The sequence below is a fragment of the Euprymna scolopes genome, chromosome 21 (assembly GCF_053919585.1).
Source record: "Euprymna scolopes isolate OS-2025 chromosome 21, ASM5391958v1, whole genome shotgun sequence".
Taxonomy (NCBI): Eukaryota; Metazoa; Mollusca; class Cephalopoda; order Sepiida; family Sepiolidae; genus Euprymna; species Euprymna scolopes.
Genome location: NC_136502.1, coordinates 57,437,664 through 57,458,622, shown reverse-complemented (window position 1 = coordinate 57,458,622; position 20,959 = coordinate 57,437,664). Strand labels below are relative to the sequence as shown.

The window sequence follows — 20,959 nt, the reverse complement described above, 5'->3', positions numbered from 1 at the left end:
CTTGAAATTCCTAACTCTGGGCCTCCGGCACATGGGATTTCCATCCGGGATCCCAATATACGTCAAACCCCTGGACTAGTCCCAAAAACTATCACACCTTTAATATTGATTTACAACTAGCGGGATCTGTGGAAATTCCACAGGGGGCTCATTCATATGTAATGTTGGCATTCTCTAGATGTTCAGTGTAAATGGAGACGCTTTGATATTATTCTAGCTTTTTTATTAAAACTGCAAAAGTATTTACCTTAGCTAGCAAGAATGCCCAGCAAAGCCCGGTTTCAAAGTACGCTTAAATATGATATTTTAATGCTTGCAGATTTCATATATATTATTATAGAGTTAATGTTCTATCAATTTTTATATATTATAAAGTTGCGATTTCAAAAATAGAAAAAAAATACATCTATATGACTTAGGTGCATTAGCGTGAATTGTAACTAAAATAAAAACTCATGAAAACATCATATATATATATATATATATATATGAAACTTGAGTTCCTTCAGCCATAATCGAAACTAAAACCAAAACTTATGTAGAATTCTTGATAAAAATTATTTATTATAAGTATTGATGACTTAAGTGCCATAAGTTATAATTCGAAACTTAAACCAAAACTTATGAAGAATTCTTGATAAAATTATTTATGACAAGAAATGGAAGTATGTGACAATTGAACGACCCAGATGTTAGCGTGACACAAAAAATAACACACATGTTATCGTATTAATATATAGATATTGTAATTTGTAGCCTGAAAAAAGTAATATTTAAATTATTTTATTAAAGTTCTCTTTATTCTAGGAAATATCAATTTTTAATTACTAAAACTAAGCTTTTTTTAAAAATCTTAACTAAATTAACTTTATCAGAAACTTATTTTCAATCCAAAAATTTTTCTATAGACTAAAGGTCACATTTGTATTTAATATTAACAGACTGTAAAACATGTTGTTCACAAAGAAATTTAATTAATTCTTAAATCATAATTGTTTTAGTTACTTAGTTTAGAAATTATATTTTTGTTCTGACAAAAGAAACAAGTAATGCTATGATTATTATCAGCGACATGCAAAAACATTACTGTGTCATTGGCCTATTCATGTTCGATTTCTAGATATATCTTTTAATTATTCACTCTTCAAAAACGGAATCAATTAAAAGAAAAAAATATTTTTTAATTATTAACAGTAAGATTGTCTATTTATAAGTTTTAAACCGAATCTTCCACATTTTTTTTCACAAACCTTAAAAAATTCAATCAAAAAAAAAAAAAAAAAATTTTAGAAATTGTTTGAAATTACATTGGCATAAACTGTCAAATGTAAAATAATAATTTTAAAAAATTTCGTAAAACTTAAATAATTTTAATATATTTTCCAACTTCTTTTTCTGAAATATTGAGAAAAATCGTATGAATCAACGTTTGTGACCCAAAACTAAATATATTTTATTTCATTATTCCAGTATATTTTAATATGTAAAAAACTAAGATATAAATTCACCCCAACAAAAAAAAAATTCTGATAAGATCGCATTGGGGGGGGGGGGGGGCAAAATACGAGAGTTTTTTTTGTATATCATTTTGGTTTATATATAATTCAGAAATTTTTTGAAAAAAGTCTGTAAAAAAAAAAAAAAAATTAACAAAATTAATCGATTATTTGATGTTTGAAAGAATTAAAAAAATTACGTCAAAATATGTAGAAATAATAGTTCCAAATTTTCCTTTTTTAGCTTTTTGGAGGAAGGAATTTGCTGAAAATTCACCGGTTTTACAGAGAGTAAAAAAAAAAAAAAAAAAAAAAAAAGATTTTTTTAGAATCTTTCTTGAGAATATTGCAAAAATTACAATGAATCAATTTTATTTTACAAGTTCTCCCTGTTATTATTTATTATGGGGGTGGGTCGAAAATTCTGCCTTTATTATGGCTATACCGACTATAAACTTAATAAACGCAGCAAAAACAAAGGCAGAGTTTTTTTTTTAAAGATAACATTATTTTATTAAATGTCTTTTTACCCAGCACAGCATAGGAAAGAAACAAATTAAGGTGCTTGTGCATAAGTCATCTAAGAATTTCAGTATTTTCAGAGATTCCCAGAGTGTTGACATACATAGCCTATGACTAACACCATCACAATCTCTTTAAAGGAAGGAGTCCCTATTTTTCTCTCTAAATATTTAGTCCTACCACTGCTACCAGTTGTCACCGGGACAAATTCTACACGTTCCACAGATTCTGTGATTACACCGACTGTAACTGGCTCATACATACATAGACCTAACATAATCTTTCCAATTCATAAAAAATAAAGGCTTCCTCACTAAAGTCCTTTCATTCTGATTGGCTGAGTTCTGAAAATTCTCATATTCCGGAATCCAGTTTTTTGCTTTATAAATGAACGCTTACTAACATTAAAATATGGCATCACTAAGAGGCATATTATTTTGCCCGGCATCAAATTCATTTAATGCATGGATCATTTCAGTCATGTAAGATCGAAAAATACAAGAGAGAAAATCATTAAACAAACGTTAAATCACCCGTTTACTTGTTTTCTTTTACAAAGTTTAAAACACGATATCCACTCTCCTTCATCGTCATCAACATCTTTGTCAAAAAACAAAAAATTACACAGCCCTTATGATTGAGTTTTTTACCATTAAATACACTATGTGTAGATTGGTGATGTTTCAAACCGATGCATTTAATGTATATTTATATATTGAAGAGTTTAGCTCCCAAATTATTAGCATCTTTCATATAAAAATTTCTCCTAAAAATTAAAAAAAAAATAAATAAATAAAAAAATGCAGAAGTTTATTTGGACTAAATTGAAGAGGATAGCTCAAATATTTACGTTATTTTATTTTTTTATTATGCAAAAAAAAAAAAAAAAAAAAAAATGGAAGTTTATTGAATCTAATAAAATAAACTTATTTTTTGCCAAGAATATTATTTTCATGAGATTTCTTTTAATAAAATTCCGTAATTTCTTTTTCAGAACAGATTGTAATAAAAAGGTGTGATTATTTGGAAGCTAAACTCTTCAATATGTAAATATATATATATATATATATATATATATATATATATATATATATATATATGAACTGCATCAGTTTAAAACATCAATTTACACAAGCACACACAAAAAAAAATAACATGTAAAATACATAAATGTTTATATATTTATGCAGATACTCTTTGTTTTTTTTCAATTTGACTTTTTGTTTTTGAAAATCTGGTTATAGTTATCAATTTGGCTTTTTTCTGAAAAATTTGGCTCAAAATATTTAGGACACGTTTACCCTATTAGAGCCTTTAAAACACACATAACTTTCAGATTTGCTGTTTATTAAAATATAGGTACAAAAAAAACTTAGTACAAATATATATATATTATATCTATTCAGATGAAATATTCATATTTCACTTGAATAATAATTGAACAAATACTTTAAAAAGATATCATATATTTGTACTAATTTTTTTTCCTACATTTTTAATGTTGTATAAGACCTGTTTTTTGTATATATGTGACGTTATGTTAATTTCTCATTTGGTTATGACGTCATGTTAATTTCTGTGTATTGGTTATTTTGTGACAATTAAAATCAAATTTCATCTATTCATTTATTCAGTGTAAAAAGAATGTTCATATGCGATTTACCCCCCCCCGATTCTTTCTCTTAAATACAGAGTAAAAATTATGATGAATCAATTTCATTTTATTAGTCAAAACGTCAAAAGAACACCGGGTGGAAAAGCAGTTTTTCACTTCATACCATTTTTCACTCTACAGTAATAAAATTGTAAACTAAGTATGGCACTAATTTTCGATATCCATAACAAAATATACAGTAAAGTATATTTTGTTATGGATATCGAAAATTAGTGCCATACTTAGTTTACAATTTTATTACTGTAGAGTGAAAAATGGTATGAAGTGAAAAACTGCTTTTCCACCCGGTGTTCTTTTGACGTTTTTGTTGTGCTTTCTTTTTTTTTTAATTACTCTTATTTAAATTGAATGTTTAAAAAATTGACATCTATTCAATGTAGCCAGCTTCAGCCTCAATCACCGCCTCAATATGGATCCGGAACTGGGAGCATGCCTTTTCCACAAGTGCCGGCAGGAGCTCAGCAAATACTTGGCGATCAGGCTGGCTTTCATGTTGTGGAAAGTCATGTTGGTGATGTTCTTGTCACATGACTATGAAATAGTCCAGCAGGTTCATGGCAGGTGAGGAGAGGAGGGGGGCAGTGAAAGAGGGGTAAAAAGTCGTAGCACTCCTTCTGGGTCTTCCTTCGTCTGGGTCTCTTTGGACTTGTGGGCTTGTGGTGAGTCCTGCTTTCACACCAAGGGTATGTCAGCGGCTACCTGATTGCACCAGGGGATCACCACACTTCAGCACATCTAGGTATAGTTTGGTGTTGACTTTCAAGCTGGCTTTGAAGATGTGAGGTGGCATGATGATCACTTGAAACCACACCAACGACCATAACTGTGGCTAGAAATTTTGTTGAGCTGTGCCCTCAAGCGTTGAACCATCCAGATTTACATTTGGAGGGTGCTGGCAATGATCATGTTGTCATAATTTGTATCGATAGAGAGCAGGAGTTGTACAGCGACGCATCTTTAATCTTGCTCATTGAACATTGTGTCACTTTCAGACATGATAGAAGGCTTCTATCACTCTTGGGATTTGTACACAACCGACCAACTAGTAGATGGACTGCAACAAAAAAAAAAAAAGAAAAGAAAAAGAAAACCGGTTTTCATCAAACGGAAATGGAATCATGTCTTTTTTCTAGGGCGACAATTTTATCGTTCCACCCTGTATTTAGAAACCCATTTTAACATGGGGAGGGAACATCGTTTTGTGACTAACCTGTACTTTCACCTAACAATTGAATAAACAAAAGATACCGTAAAAATTTAATTTAACTTAAAATCCTATCTAAAATATAGCACGGTCCATCCGAATAAATACCTAAAATTGTTTGTATAAAATTATATCTAACAATTTTAAAGTCAGTTAAAATTACTATTCGATAGTTCAGTTTACATACTTCCAAATTCCTTTCGAAAGGTCAAAGTAATGCATTCTTTATTTAGATGCACATAATTAACAGCATTCACAAAAGAGTTGGTGGATGTTGTCGAGAGTGCCCCTCTCTAAATTTCACTTTTTTTTACATTTTCCCTGTTAATATCATCGATAATAGATTTAAGTTTCAGATTATAAAAAAAAATTGAAAAAAAATTTTTTCATAACTTTTCACGTGGGGGTTCAGTTTTCAATTATAACATTTACTAAATTGAACATGAAATTTGTGACCACGATGAATAGATAGATATATACATAGATGATAGAGAGAGGGGGTAGATACGTAGATGCAAGAGGGAGAAGGAAGGGTGTAAAGAAATCTTCCTTTTTGAACCCCCTCCGTTCTAACCCCTACCTTCCGGTCACATCAAAGAGAGTTGCCATTTTTTTTTTTTTTTATCATAGTCACAAATTTCGTGTTCAGTCTAATATAACGTTATAATTAAAAACTGAACCCCCACGTGAAAAGTTATGAAAGTTTTTTTTTTTTTTTTTTTTTTTTTTAATAATCTGAAACTTGAGTGTGTCATCGATGATATTAACAGGAAAAAAAGTGAAAAATGTGGAATTTAGAGGTGGGGGCACTCTCGGCAACGTCCGCCAAAGAGTTAACTGGACGATTTGTTTACAAAGGAACAAGGAACAGGCATTCTGATGAAATCATTTTTTTTTTAAGGATTTTTATGAATTTTCTATTAGGATTTTTAAGTTTTCGTTTTATTTTAAGCTATTACATATAGCAAATAAATAAATAAATAATAATCGATTAATAGTAAATTAAAAAAAAAAATAGGCTAATGTGACTGAAAGTCATCATAGAAACGAGAAACACATACACACGCGCGAACTTATATTATGCAGATTTACGATTTATATTTTCACTCTTTGGTACTTTTGTAGTTTATGGACCGTGCTGAAATAATAATATTATTTAGAAACCCAAATTTAACATGGGGAGGGGGGCCTTTGTTAACTATTCTGTACTTTAACATAATTTAATAAACAAAAAATATCGTTAAAAAATGAATTTAACTTGAAAATCGTATCAAAAAATAGCACGGTCGGTAAATTGTAGTGCTCTCTTAATAATTTAAAACACATATATATATATATATATATATATATATATATATATATATATATATATATATATATATATATATATGAGAAAGAAAGAGAGAGAAGAGATAGAGAGGGGGGGAGAATTAATTGTAATTAATATAAAAATACAAATAAATTAACTTATGAAAATATGGGTTTGTTTTTGTTGCCTGGAGCACTGTGGAGCAATTTCATTTTGTAAAACGAAAGTACTTTCACTTTCCGTATAGAAATCATAAATTTTATCTACAAAATACGAAACATTACTAAACGTTTTAAAAACTATTTTGTCAAAAAAATTAGATAAAAATACGGAGGTTAATATTGTTAATAGTAGTAATTGTAATCAAATTCGACTGCGCTTAAAGAAAAATAATCCCGTTTCTTGTTCAAATTTTTGTTTAGCTGTTTAAGTTATATTCCAATTTCTATTTAATGCTAGTTAAATTAATTTTAATTAAACTTACTTATTTTATGCTATTAAAATCTTTGGAAAAATTAAGTATTTTTATGACCCAGGTAAAAAGAAGAAAGGTGTAATTATATATATATATATATATATATATATATATATATATATATATATATATATATATATATGTATTAGTCGCCACTTAGCGTTGTCCGGGGACATAGAGTTATTTTTAAATGCGTGCGACATCTTTCTTTTAACTATCCACTCCTACTCTCCCATCTGGTTAAATAAGAAAAAGAAAGAAAGCATATAAAGAGAAACGAATGAAGAAAGAGAGAAATTAATGAAAAAAAGAAATTAACGAAGAAAGGTAGCCATAAAGAAGGAAGAAAGCAAGAATGGCTTAGGTTTTAGTTTGTTTTTTTGCTTCTTCTTTTAAACAGTAACCAGTAAGAATATTTTATTTAATTTTTACTCCCCATCCCCTGCACTTATTTTTTACCTACTGAGTCCAAAAGAAATGAATATTATAGTTTTTTTGTTTGTTTATTTTTTTTTGTTCTTCTTTCTTTTAGTACTTATGTATTTTTGGTACCGCGCTGGAAAGCCAGGTACTCATGCACATGCACTATGCAGTGGGTGCACTTATTGATCCGTGCTAAAATAATAACGTTATTATTTAAAAAGCCATTCTTAACATGGGGAGGGGAGGGTATTTTGTACATATTCTGTACTTTAACCTTACAATTGAATAATAAAAAAAACTTTAATTAAACTTTGAAATACCATTTTAAAAAATAGCGCGGATCAGTAAGTGCATTCATTAGCACCGAAAGCCATTCTTAATATAGGGAGCTGAGGGTGTTTTGTAACTATTCTGTGCTTCCAGCGTACAATTTAATAATATAAGATATCGCAACTTGAATTTAACCTGGAAAAAAAAAAACTATTTAAAAATAACGCGGTACCAAAAATACATAAGCACCTTTTTTCTTTTTTTCACCATAACCGGGTCGAGGTCACACTTAATCCGATAATGTAAGATATTTAAATGTATCTTGTGTAGTGTCTTACTTTAATCGGACACACGACCTTCCTCGATATAATGGAAGATAGAAAAAAAACTAATATGGACGACTTTAAGATATTTAAAAATAAATAAACGGTGGGGAGGTTGCGAAAACATATCTACGGTAATAATAAATTAATATAAAATTTCAATATCAATATTATTAAATATTTCAAATTTATTAAATTTTTTAAAAGCCTGGATTCGTGCGAACATCGGTGTTTTTGTGAGTGTGTGTGCAAATGTAGTGCGTACCATTACGAAGCAGAAATTGGCAATTTAAATGTCAAAACTAAATGTTTTACAATCATTTTATAATGAAAACACATCAAAGACACTTTTTTAACTATTAACTAAATTACTAAAAAGGACACGGAGAACACAAAAAACAACGTCTTGTTGTTTGACATTGATGTTAAAGTATTTATTTCCTTAAAAATTCCGATTGTGAAAGAAAAAAATAAGATGGACATTTTAAAATGTTTGCATACTAACTCCATTTACGTATGATTTATTATATATGTATATATTTAAAACAGCTTTTTAAAAATATAGAAAACAATCGTTTTTGCTAGGAAAAAATATTTCTTTAAAATTTTCATTCATTAAATCAAATAACACCGCGGCCACAAACAGGGGGATTAGCTTACTATATGTTTTATAAAGAAAACTGATCGCTTCTATCCTAAGTAGTCACAAAGTGGAGGATCAATCTACAAGTTGTTTAACGTGTCAAATTGATCCCTCAGTTTGTAGCCACCTTTAACAACCCATTTTATAAACACCACACCATTACACAGCAAAAATTAAAAATAATCGAACCACCTGAAATAAACAGTGCAAAATTACCATGACACGTCGGATCGGGACGTCGGACTTCTCCTGCGAGATCCTTTAAAACAAAATGTCGCCGTTGCGACTAAATACTGACCGATTTTGATGGACATTTCAGTGAACGACCGTCTTTTGTAAATATAGGGTCAACCTTCTTTCAAGCAGCCATCACATCTATTCTGGTGAAAATGAGTTGGAGAAGAAGACGAAGATTTATTTAATTCAAATAGATATAGAAAATAAAATAAATAAAAAAAATTCTTTTTAAAAATAAACGAATGCCTAATTATTATTACTATTATTTATTTTATTTTTTTTTTTAGATTTCAAATAGTGTCCAAACGAAATCATAGAATTTTGTTATTTGTTGCGGGACTACACTCTGTTGCTAGGATACATTACATGACGCTAATCATGGGTCTCATGCCTCATTGGTTTCATTAGCAGTTCGAAACAAACGATCGTTGCATTATTATGAAAAAAAGAAAAGTAACCCATTATGCCAGTCATTGAGGTTAAATTGTTTGAGTCGGGAAAAATGAGTTTGGAAAGTCAGCTGAATTTTAATAAATAAAGACATAATCCAAGAATCTTGGATTATGTCTTTATTTATTAAAATTCAGCTGACTTTCCAAACTCATTTTTTGGATTCCAAGATTAGTCTCTCTCTCTCTCTCTCTCTCTCTCTCTCTCTCTCTCTCTCTCTCTCTCTCTACGAGTATTATAAGTTGTGAGTAATATTTCTTTTTGTTTAAAATGGACTATTATTTTATTTTCGGACTATTGTTCTCATAAACGTGTATCTATTATCAATGGCAGAAAATATTTTTTACGCACTGATCCTCGATTGAATGATTGATTTTTTTTTTTAATGCATTAAATACGATTTAGGCAAGCAATTTCTTTCGGCCAATAACAGCACGAGAAGTATTCACTCCCGAAATTTTGTGCATGGTATAAAAGCCTAAACGCACCGTTTTTTTTTTGTTTTGTTTTTTTTGTCCTATTTCATTTTTTTTCTTCTTCTTCCAAACTTAATACACGTGGTGCACACATCCCAATATAACCCAGGCCCTTTATGGCTTGGAGCATCCGCTACAGATGGCCAGAATAAATCTTTGGCAGAGACATTTTCATAGCAAGCACTGTTTCAATGCCCACGGATATCAGAACGTGCAAAGACACAAGTCGTAATTTGCCCATCCGTACACATGCAATAAAGGAACTATGTTACATTTCATGCGCAGTGATACAACAGATAGACTGGAATGTTCTAGAACTTGCCTATATAAGATTTGGCCCGCTAAAATCAAACCAATCAAGGATGCAGTTCTACGAGTAAACACCACCGCTGCCCAGACTCTGTTTATTCAGATGTAAAATAGTTTTGCCGAGAATGCTGCGAAAACTAAATCAGTTTTCTCTTCAGATTTCACCAGCCCGATTCGTGTCTAAGAAACTCTGTCTTTGTGGGATGTTAAATCACCTAACATGACTTTTCGTGCATTATGTATTAACGGAATCTTGGGTTCGTTACCAAAATTCGTTTTCTATGGTAACAAAAATGAAAGAAAAAAAAAAAAACATGAAGCAAATTTGTTGGAAATAGGAAACTAATCGAAATGAGCAAAAAAATACAGACCCAAAATGTGTTTAAAATGATCCAAATTTATTAAAATAAAAGTCATCAATTGCCTTTATTTCCCAAAGCTAGGGTTAAAAAAAAACACTTAAGAAACATTTAAAATAAAAAAAACAATACAAAAAAGACGACAATTATTACTTGTAAGAAAGGCTGAAAAAAAAAGAACATATAAAAAACAGAAAACAGTTCTTTTAAGTCCTTGTTTTAAGTCCAGTCCTTCTTTTAACAATATGTTTTGTTTCTTTTTTCTTCTCGAAAGGGAATTTCGAACAAAGTCTCAGGGCTCAGATACCTTTAAATTTAAAAGAAAGAAAAGAAAACAATAAAACCTCTCTGGTAGGCTTTATGTGTACAAATAAAATAATTCTTACACGGGATAAATTCTGGCATTAATGGTATTTTTGGGGGGGAAGGAAACTTTGGTTGAATAGTCTTTCATCGAGATCACATGTGCTGATAATCTGCTCGTCAAGCTGGCAAAATTAATTTCTGTCAGAAAAGAAATCCCCAAAACACAACCGGTTTCTTTTGTTAATCCTTTAGAGACTAATTTTCCAGTCGATGACCTTGTTGCTATTTAATAACTGGGAATAATTTTCCAGTCGATAAAACCTTGTTACTTTTTAATAACTGGGAACAAAATTATGATGAAAGTTTAGTAAGTCTTTCTAAAAGAGAAAAAAAAAACCCTGTTACAAATTTAACATCAAAATATCTTTGATGGAGAACGAAGTAGAGCCTCTCCTTCGCAGGCAGGGGATATTCGTACTGACGAAAATAGGCAAAGGCTCCTTCTCCCTCCCTTTCCCACCCCTCTCCAGAGGGTGAAAGAGGACGAGAATGCTGGAATGGAATTAAGACATGAGGAAAAGAAGTGGTGACAGTAGACCAGTGACCTACAAAAGGGCGGTCAAAGAGAGCGTCCCTTTCACTAAATGTCAAGATGTTAAATATGTATATATAAAAAATAAATAAAAATTATTTCTTTATTAAAATTTCAACAGTATCTTTAATTCTCAACATGGAAAATTATCATATCAAATGAGAATTATTCCTTCTTTTCAACACAGCTATTTCAAATTGCTATTTTCATGTGATGAACACATGCAAGACGTTTACGTAGCTTATGACTTTCTTTTCCCTCCAGAAAATAACCATGTGTGTTTCTCTGTTCATGAAAATAAGTAATTATAAACTTTATGCCTTTTCCATGAGATACTTATTAACAAAAATTATGTCTAATGAACAATCGTTGCAAAAAACCTTAATGTTGGAATGATTTGAATTACTCTTTCTTAAAAAAGGTAAATAAATGTTATTTCATCCCAATACAGCGATCTTGAGTTCTTTGTCAGATGTCGCTATTTTTCCGAAGTTATTCACACGTTTTTATTTTATATGGGTATGGATGTGATTCAGTGGAAGCCTTCTGTAACTCGGAGATCTCATTAAATTTACCTTTAATGGTCCTGGTGATACTTTATTACTTTTGACTTCTAGAGATTCCTGCACCTGCAACCTTGGTCTTAAAAATCAATTATGAATTGATGAATACGGACTCACACCCCATATCTTATAGGCTGAAAGGCTCTCAGCAAATAGCACACACATGATGAGAGACATTCACAAACTACTGTACACCCAGGAAAGTACATGCAGGCTATTCACCAAACTAACACACATACACACATGTTCACAGATACACACTCTTTCACTAACCAAACATATATACTCACATCTACCTTGCCTATTCAATTTATACACATATATATACATATGGCACCAGCTGAAACAAACACAGCTTCTCAATTTCTCCTTAGAGATAAAATAATTCTTTTTTCACCTAGAACGTTCTTAGACACTCTGAACTCTCAGTTTTGACCGACCTTTTTCCTTATCTTCACAAGTTTCAATAAAAATTAATTACTTTTCTATGGATAGACTTTCTAATTCTTTCATTTTATAAGAGACTACCTTCCATATTGGTGATTCTGAATGCAGCCTCTTCAACATTAGTGACCTCAATTAGTGGTTGCTTTGTTTTACGGCATATCAACTCTTTTTCGGGCTATTTCATGCCGGATCCGGTGATTTTTTAAAAAAGTTTTTATGCTTGAAATTGTTGATATTTTGTAGTTATCGTTACTAAAATACGTTTTTTAATGTAATAAATGTAAAAAAAAAATTAGGAAAAAATAAAACAGTCTCATGAATAAAAGCAAAATAACAATGAATAAAAGGGGGGCAAAATATAAAAATGGAGCAAATGAAAACCAGACCCAAAAATTATATCAATTTAGTCAAGTGTTATTGAAAGAAATAAAATGCTATTGCTTTTATTTACCAAAGCAATTGCAAAAACATAAAACAAATAGAACATGCAAAAAAGGGGTCTCTAGTTGAAAGACTATTCTAGAACTAATTCTATCAACAAAAAGTTAAATTTATCATCCAAACAATAATACCAGATTAAACTGGAAAAATATCTGTTGTCCCTTTTAAAATAATGATACAAAAAACAGTCTTACTTGATAGTAAAAACCTGAAAGAAAAGAAACATGCCAAAAAAGGTTCTTTAAAAATCTTTCTTTTTTTTTCTTTCAGTTTTTACTTGAGAGGAACTCTCTAAATCTTCTAGAACCTTCTGGTTCTAATATTGTTTTTTTTTTTTTCCTTTAAAATAAAAAATGTCCTAATAAGAAGGGAATTTCAGTGGAATTGTGTTCCAAGACGATCTCTTTCCATAAGTTCATTTCCTGGAGAACATGTGCACCAATAATCTGCTCGTGTTCTTGTCTGACAGGCCATCAAATTTAATTTCTGTTCCTTAGAGAAAAATATCCCAGTTTTTTCATTAGTCCTTTTTTAGACTAATAGTTTTCCAGTTGGTAAGACCTTGTTGCCAACTGGGAATGAAATTGTAATGTCTTTCTTTAAAGGAGAAAATATGGAACATTATGTTTAATGTCAAAAACCTTTATTTTTGACAGAGCTCAAAGCCCAGCGTCTTCTGCTGATACTGGCTAACTCGAAACTGATGTAAACAGGTAAAAAAGCTGTGCCTCATCCCTTCATTCCTGTCAGGGAGGAAGGTGAATGTTGGATAGTAATGATGATGATGAGGAGGAGGCCAGTCACACTTGGTCAAGAAGTGCAGGCATTCTACTCCAAAGAAAAAAAAGACCTGAACCCCCACTTTGCTTCCTGACACTCCTTGATGGCTACTAAGATTAAAAAATAAAATTCTAAAATTATTTATATCTTCAAATATTTATTCATGGGTTTGATTGTTTTGTAGAGTAAAATTGGTATTTTTTGTTTTTGACTTTACTGAACATATTTGTAGCAGTTGTAGTAGTACTACAAACGACAACAACAGCAGTAGCCACTAATAACGATCTTTGAAATATCTGCTTGTCTTGTAAGCTAGATGGTAATTGATGTAAACACATAATTTCAATCCTGATTAAACCAATCAGTAAAGAAAGGAGTGCATCAGCATTGTTCACTCTCTTTTTTTTTTGCAAGAAAACCCTTACTGTGTAATCAACCCATGTTGCTCAGTTTAGCCATCAAACTTCTCTCTTGAGATGCAAACCAAACTCACTGTTAGCCATGGACTATAAGCATTGATAAAAAAGCTTCAATATTCAGAATTGTGATCTGCCATATGTGGACTAACCGGCTGCATGGAGAACTTATATCATTTAATGCATAGGCTTAGTTTTTTTTTTTTACACAGGCATCACCACATTATCAAGGCCAAGAGGCCACTCGAGGATAAGGGTTAAAGAGTGTACAGTAGAAATTGGACAATATATTAATCATTAGTAATGGAAATTCGGTAAATTTGTTAACTTATATGGAACAGCTCATCAAGAACTTGTTTACATTAGACTTGAAGACAACCATATTGTAGTCAGTCGGAAAGCAGGAAAATGGAAGACAATTCCACAAGCGTGCAATTCTAAGAAAGAAGCTTTGTTCATAGAATCTACGTTTAGGTTTAGGCACAGATGAAGAGTGAGAGGAATTATTGATAGTGTTTTCAGCTAGACGAGTGTTTCTTGTGAAAGTTTCGTGAGGGGGGACCATAGACTGAAGCGCAGTTGAACACTTTCCATGAAAATAACGATACATCAGAGACAAACTCGCAACATCTTTTCTGTGAGATAGAGGTTACAGGGAAGAGAAAAGGATATCTCCTACGACGCTACAAAGTATATCCTTTCTAGCAGCTCCTGCCCAGATGTGGCAACAGTATTCCATCCTTGAACGTACCTGGCTCTTATATAGATAGAGAATTACATCAGCAGTGAGATATCTGCTGGATCGATAGAAAGATCCGACCATTTTTCCAGCGGCCTTGGCAACAGATTTGATGTACATGTTCCATTTAAGATCAGGAGTAACGGTCAAGCCCAGAAGCTTGTCAAAACTTGAGGCCTCCTCAAGAGGAGAGCCATTCATTTCAATTGATGCCAGATGTGGATCAGAATGTTGATGATGTAAAGAGAGAAGCTTGGTTTTAGATGCATTAAAAGTAACTAGCCATCCTTTCCCCATTATACCACGTGCTCACGATCAGAGAAGAGAGAATCAGAGAGAACTTGTCTTAGATGTGCTACCATAAATGGTAGTGTCATTAACATAAATGTCTACAAATGATGTAAGGATGTGATTTGGAAGATCATTAATGTAGATCAGGAAAAGAGTTGGGCCCAGGATGGACACCTGAGGGACTCCAGCATTAATACTGTGAGCTTCTGATTTTTGCCCCTCAACAACTACTCTTATGAACCTATCAGAAAGAAATGATTTAATAATTGAGAAGACATTTCCAGCTATACCATAGCTAGAGATCTTGTGAAGTAAACCTTTATGCCATACTCTATCAAAGGCCTTAGATGTGTCAAGAGCAATTGCCCTAGAAAGGTTGCTTCCATCGAGAGATTTGCTAATCCTATGAGATATAACTGTAAGCACATCTGCTGTAGATCTAACAGAACGGAAACCATATTGCGTGTCACTAAGAAGGTTATTTTTGTTGAGATGGTTGATTACTTCTCTATTTAACACAGATTCCAACAACTTATTCATGACACACAGGAGACTTATTGGCCTGTACTGAGAGGGGGATGAACGATCACCTGAATTCTTAAATACAGGGCATACTGATGAGATTTTCCAGGGAGATGGGAAGCTATTCTCCTTAAGACAACGTTTAAACAGTTTTGTAAGTATGGGCGCTAGTTCTGGTTGAAGTATTTTGAGTACTATAATTGGAATACCATCAGGGCCGGTTGCTTTACTGGAATCAAAGTTTTTGATTAGCTTGGCAACATCACGTGCAGATATATGTATATCACATAGCATGTTTTCTGATACAGGAGGAAATATTGGAGGTTGGCGGCCTTGGTCGCAAAGGGTAGAATTAGCTGCAAAGTTCTTGGCAAAGAGTTCGGCTTTGTCTGATGCTGACAAGATTACCTCAGGTTCATTGATGATAGTTGGGATAGAGCACACGCTTCTGTTCAGGATTCTGTTTACTATTTGCCAAAACTGGTGGGAACCAAGCCGCTGCTCAGCTACTTTGGACTTGACAGACTGAGCATACAACTCTCTTGTGTTCTTTATTACTTTCTTAAAATGGTTGCTGGCAGTCCTGAAAGTGGCTTTAGTTTCCATACATCTATTACGTTGGAAGCAGTGGAAAAAGTGATTTCTGTACGCAATGGCAGCAGCACATTCTGGAGAGAACCATGACTGGCTGTTAGGTTTTTGCTGGAACTTTTTCGAGGGTATGAAACGGTCTATACCTACAATTAACCATTCCGTCAGGTCTGATACTATAGAGGACACATCCTTTTTAAACATGGAACACAGAGGTAGATCCGATATAAATGTACAGAAGCTATCCCAGTCAGCCTTAGTGTATCGATATACTGTACGATGGAGAGGTACATCTGAGGACTTATTATATTTCATTCTTATCTTAATTGATACAACAGAGTGGTCGGAAGATCCAAGAGGAGACAGAACAGAAACTGAACATAGTTCAGGGCAAGTTGTGAGAAAAAGGTCTAGTATACTCACATACTGGCCGTCATTGTCGGACGCACGGATGGGTTTGTGAACAATCTGAGTGAGGTCATAAGCAATGGAGAAATCATGACAGAACCTCCCCTCATCATCGGTCTTGTTTGAGTGGGTTAACCATTCCACGTTGTGAACATTGAAGTCTCCACATACATGAATGTTAGCTGAAGGATAAGCAGATAGGACTTGGTCAATTTTCTCAGATATACTTTTAAAGATAGTAACTCCGCTGTTGTGGGGGCGATAGAGAGTAAATATAAATGCAGTAGTGTGAGCTAATGCAACTTGGAAGCACATATAGGGTAAGTTAGGATCTTCTCTGGAGATGTACCTACCACATGGAAAGCCATCTTTAATATAGGCACATATTCCATGCCCATGGCGAACTTGAAGGTCAGATTTAGAAGTTAAGTTAGAGTATCCTTTAATTGCGAACTCTTCTAGGGAAATAGCCTGTCCAATGCCAGTTTTGCTTAAAAATAAAAGGTCTGGTTTAGTCTCCTGTAATTGGGTTTCAACCTCTGGAAGGTTAGAACGTAGACCCCTGATGTTGAAGGAGACCTGGTAGTGGGGGTCTACGTTGAAAGTTGGAGAACTGGGTTTAATCGTGTATTTTTTCTTGAAACTTGTCATGATGGAATTTTGGAATTTGTGAACTAGGTCGTCAGATTTACTTAGAGCAGTACAGAGAGGGGAAACTAAGAGAGAAAAAGAAACAAAGATTTTTTTTTTTTTTTGTGTGAAACATGATAACCACTAATATGGCATCGAGAGGCCCCACCAGAAGCTACTGCATGGTCCAGAATCCATTCACCAAATGGTAATGCAGCAGCCCCAGTACTTTGCACCTGCTGATAGGACAGCCTCCTTAGTGGTTAATCCAAGGTTCGGGTCCCTGACTATCAGGCGGATAACATCAGCCCAGATAAAACGTTTACCTCCAGCACCTTTACAAGGATAGACATAGAAACAGAAAATTTCCGCCATCTCTGTCAACTGTTTGCACAAAATACTGCCAACCTAGAAAACAGCCTGTTCTTCTCCCTTTGTCAGAAAAATCACTCATTAAAAAATGAGGACTAAGGGACAAATAAGGAGAAGCGAGAGTAACAAGAGCTGCCAATAACACATCCACAATGTATTTTCTACTCTCCATTAAAAAAAAAAATGATTAAGTATTATACTTAATAAAAGTCCAACGGACATGTTTAAGGGAAAGTATGGTGATAGATTCCCCTCTCACAAACTAAAAATGAATACAATTACCTAATCTATTTTTGTAATCAACTTGGTAGATAAATAAACATTTATGGGCGAGAAAAGCGCTAGCATTTAATAAAACAGAAATACATAAATTAAATACTGAAATAAAATGTAGTTATTAATATTTGAATCTAAAGATAAAAAGTAGGATTAATGTAGAAGTCACTTATCTCGAAAAAACACTTCCGTCTCCAAAATGCAAACTGTAGAAAAGAATTTTAGTTTTAATAACATCAGCGTTCAAAAGACTTTTTTTTTTAATTAACCGTTAAAAGAAAAGCGTGATCTTATTCTGGACTTTAGCTAGTCACGTTTTAAGAAACTTGCGATATAAAAGAAAAGCGGAGGGGGGGGGGGTCTTCCGAAAGTTAGTTGGTGACGTTATAAGTAATTGAGAGATAAAATGAAAGCAGGATTAAGGGGTGAGGACCGAAAGGATAATATAATGAATTGAGTCCATGCAATATTTAAGATCAACTTGTTAGATAAATAAACATTTATGGATGAGAAAAACGCTAGCATTTAATAAAACAGAAATACATAAATTAAATACTGAAATAAACAATAACAAAATAACAACATAACATAATGTCCTTATTCCAGTTCAAAGTTACCTATTGATTCTGATGCCAGATGTAAAGTCAGTCGTCTGATCTCAGTCCGTGCAACAGAAGAATTCTCCCTCCAAATGAAATCGCCACTCCCATTTAAGCATTTTTTGAACAACAGACATGCAACTTTACTTTGCCTGATCAAGTCAAAACACAAGCCCATCCCCCCCCTCTCTCTCTCTCTCTCTCTCTCTCTCTCTCTCAGAAGGACACAGATCCAACTGAGCGTTAGACATCAGAAAACCCAAACTGACTGTGTCATGCCCAGAGACCAAGTCTAACTCATCTCCCCTCCCTATGAGCTGGAATATATGTACTTTTCACCAGAAATCTTAGGTTCCAGTCTTTTTCTTAACCATTCCTATTTAACTACCTAGAAACTAATCGCTCAAAATAATGGTCACCCTTATTCATGAAAGTAAAAGGTCCAATCCCCAAGAGGTACCAACCAAAAAATTGAAGTGGTCGATAACCACAGCAGGGAACCCCTTATCTGAAAAGCATTATACCTTCAATTCTGGGTGGCAAAAGCTTCTAGATCAGACATTTCCAATCTTCTGTGTGGTGTCTCATCTCTTAGTTAAATATTATTTACCTACAACAAGTCTTCTATTCATATGCATTGCAAACATGCAAACATGCAATTCATTAAACATGCAGCTGCCTAATGCATGTTTACATGCCTAACAAAGATGTCCTATAAAGTTGATATAAATGTTAGCATGGGACTATTTTAAATCGTACAAACCTTCCAGCAACTATTGATCGATTTGGTTCTTCTAAACAGGTGTGCATGCTTATTGATGCCACTATAAACATTGGTGAACTACAACTACAAAAACTACTAAATCTCTTGACAACCCCACTGGCTTCAATTCTATACAAATTAAAAACAACTGAAAATATTTCTCACAACATTTGTAGAAATTTCATAACCGAGATCTATTTTGTTTTGTACTTTTTTTATTCATCCCAGCCAAGGCATATTGCCACATGGGTGTAAGACGCTACTATTTTGGACCATTTATACAAGGGGACTTTGTAGTTAGTTACATTTAAATTACAGCATGTTGGTACAGTCAAAGAAGTAAGAAAAGAGGGAGAGAATTTCAAGGTCTATCAGTTCTGTGGAAGTCATAAATAAAGTAAAGACTTATTTTCTCTTGTGCATCAATGTTTCTGCTGGGCGATTTAGCTACTCACTAACTAATCAGCTTGCATTAATTCCATTTGTCTCTTTGGGAATCGTGCGCAGTCAGCAGAGGGCGTTGATGATCTTTGCTTGAAAATAACTGCTCGATGACCTTTGACAGCCCAAAGAAATTTCAACTCTTCCTTTTCCTCACTAGGACACTGTCCAACTTTCTTTTCTTTGCTTGCTATGTTAAAAGACGTTTCATTTTTCCTTCCATGCTACATTTTCATGTGTTATTAATATTTAACATATAGAAGCGCATCTTACAAGGAATGAAGGAAGAAATTACTAAAATAGAAAGTTTTCCAGCATCTAGGGACCTCTACAGTGAAGAGGTGGGATCCTACTGCTAGTCAGGTTAGTCGGGAATATTTGCATTAAGGACACATTCTATTAAAGAACTTGTAAAACAGACACAGGGATGCAAAACTGCAGCAATGAGACAAGGTTAAAGCTTAGTTGATATTATGAGAATTATTAGGCTTGAAACTCTTTTTTGGAACCTGTCTAAGAAGGAGAGACTAGTTAGTAGATGCACCAGTCAGGTTGTGGCAACAATACCCTATGCATGAGCAAATGGTATCTTTGTAGATATATATGATACAGGATACTTTATCGACAGGATACTGTCAGGTATGAGTAGTTTACTAGTATGGTAGAGGGAGCCCACCATCATTGTAGCAGCCTTGCCAATGTCTTTAATGCATTTGTTCCAATTCATATCGTCTGTGAATTTTAAGCTGAAGTGTTTGAACGATAAGCTGTCAGAGTGTTAATATTAATGGAATCAGTACTATATGTAATCACTCGTAGTTCGGTTGGCTAAAACAGGCATGTTCAAATTAGCCTAGTAATACAGGGAAAGACTTACTTTGTATCAGGGATATGCCTAGTGATGGGACAATTCCAATATTTTTCCCGATTCCGATACAATTCCCAATTCCATACTAAATTCCCAATTTTGATTCTTTATAAATATCTAAATATTTAACTATAGATTTATTATTTTTCCCCAATTATTGTAAAAACACATATTAAATGTGCAGATATTTTCTCAAACATAAAATACACTTGTGGGAGAGGATCTATAGATTTTAGTTTTTTTACTTGTAGTTAAAAATCAATAAATATTCATTATTTTATCATTACTACCAACAGTGGAAAGTTTTGTTTTAAACAAAATCAAATAAAAAAGACAAAAGAATCGTTTTGGCATCAAAAAATAGGCACAAACTTTTCTGATTTCGATTTTTCCAATTCACGATTCTGATTCCAATTAATCATCCCGGTTCAGTCATCCCGGTTCAAGAGAGCCATCTTGCCAGACTTTACTTTCGGTTTGAGCTGGGTTAATTTATTGCTAATCACTTGAAGTGCCTCTTCCAGAGAAAACTGACTGGGCTGCTCACACATTTTTGTACGTCAGAGGGTGCTAATTCTAGTGCACTGGCTTTTTAAAACCACATCTGATCTTCTGGATAGGAATCAATCAAATATGCAGATGATCAGAAAACTTGGCATATACTTTGCGCAATTTCTGATCACTTCCGCTTTCACACCTAATATAAACAGTTCCAGTTGAGATGTGAATATGACGATTGCTTG

At 33.1% G+C, this 20,959-nt stretch overlaps 1 protein-coding gene across 2 annotated transcripts in view; it reads right to left on the bottom strand.

The window, feature by feature from the left end:
• Positions 1-8,786, bottom strand: part of LOC145242389 (uncharacterized) — a 92,328-nt gene extending 83,542 nt beyond the window's left edge. Inside the window, exon 1 of one of the 2 annotated variants that reach the window (XM_080105410.1) lies at positions 8,639-8,786. The gene's annotated coding sequence lies outside the window, so the exon portion shown is untranslated. Of the gene's footprint in view, positions 1-8,556 lie in introns of both variants that reach the window. The other variant, XM_080105411.1, reaches the window with a different exon arrangement.
• Between the last annotated feature and the right edge of the window lie 12,173 nt (positions 8,787-20,959).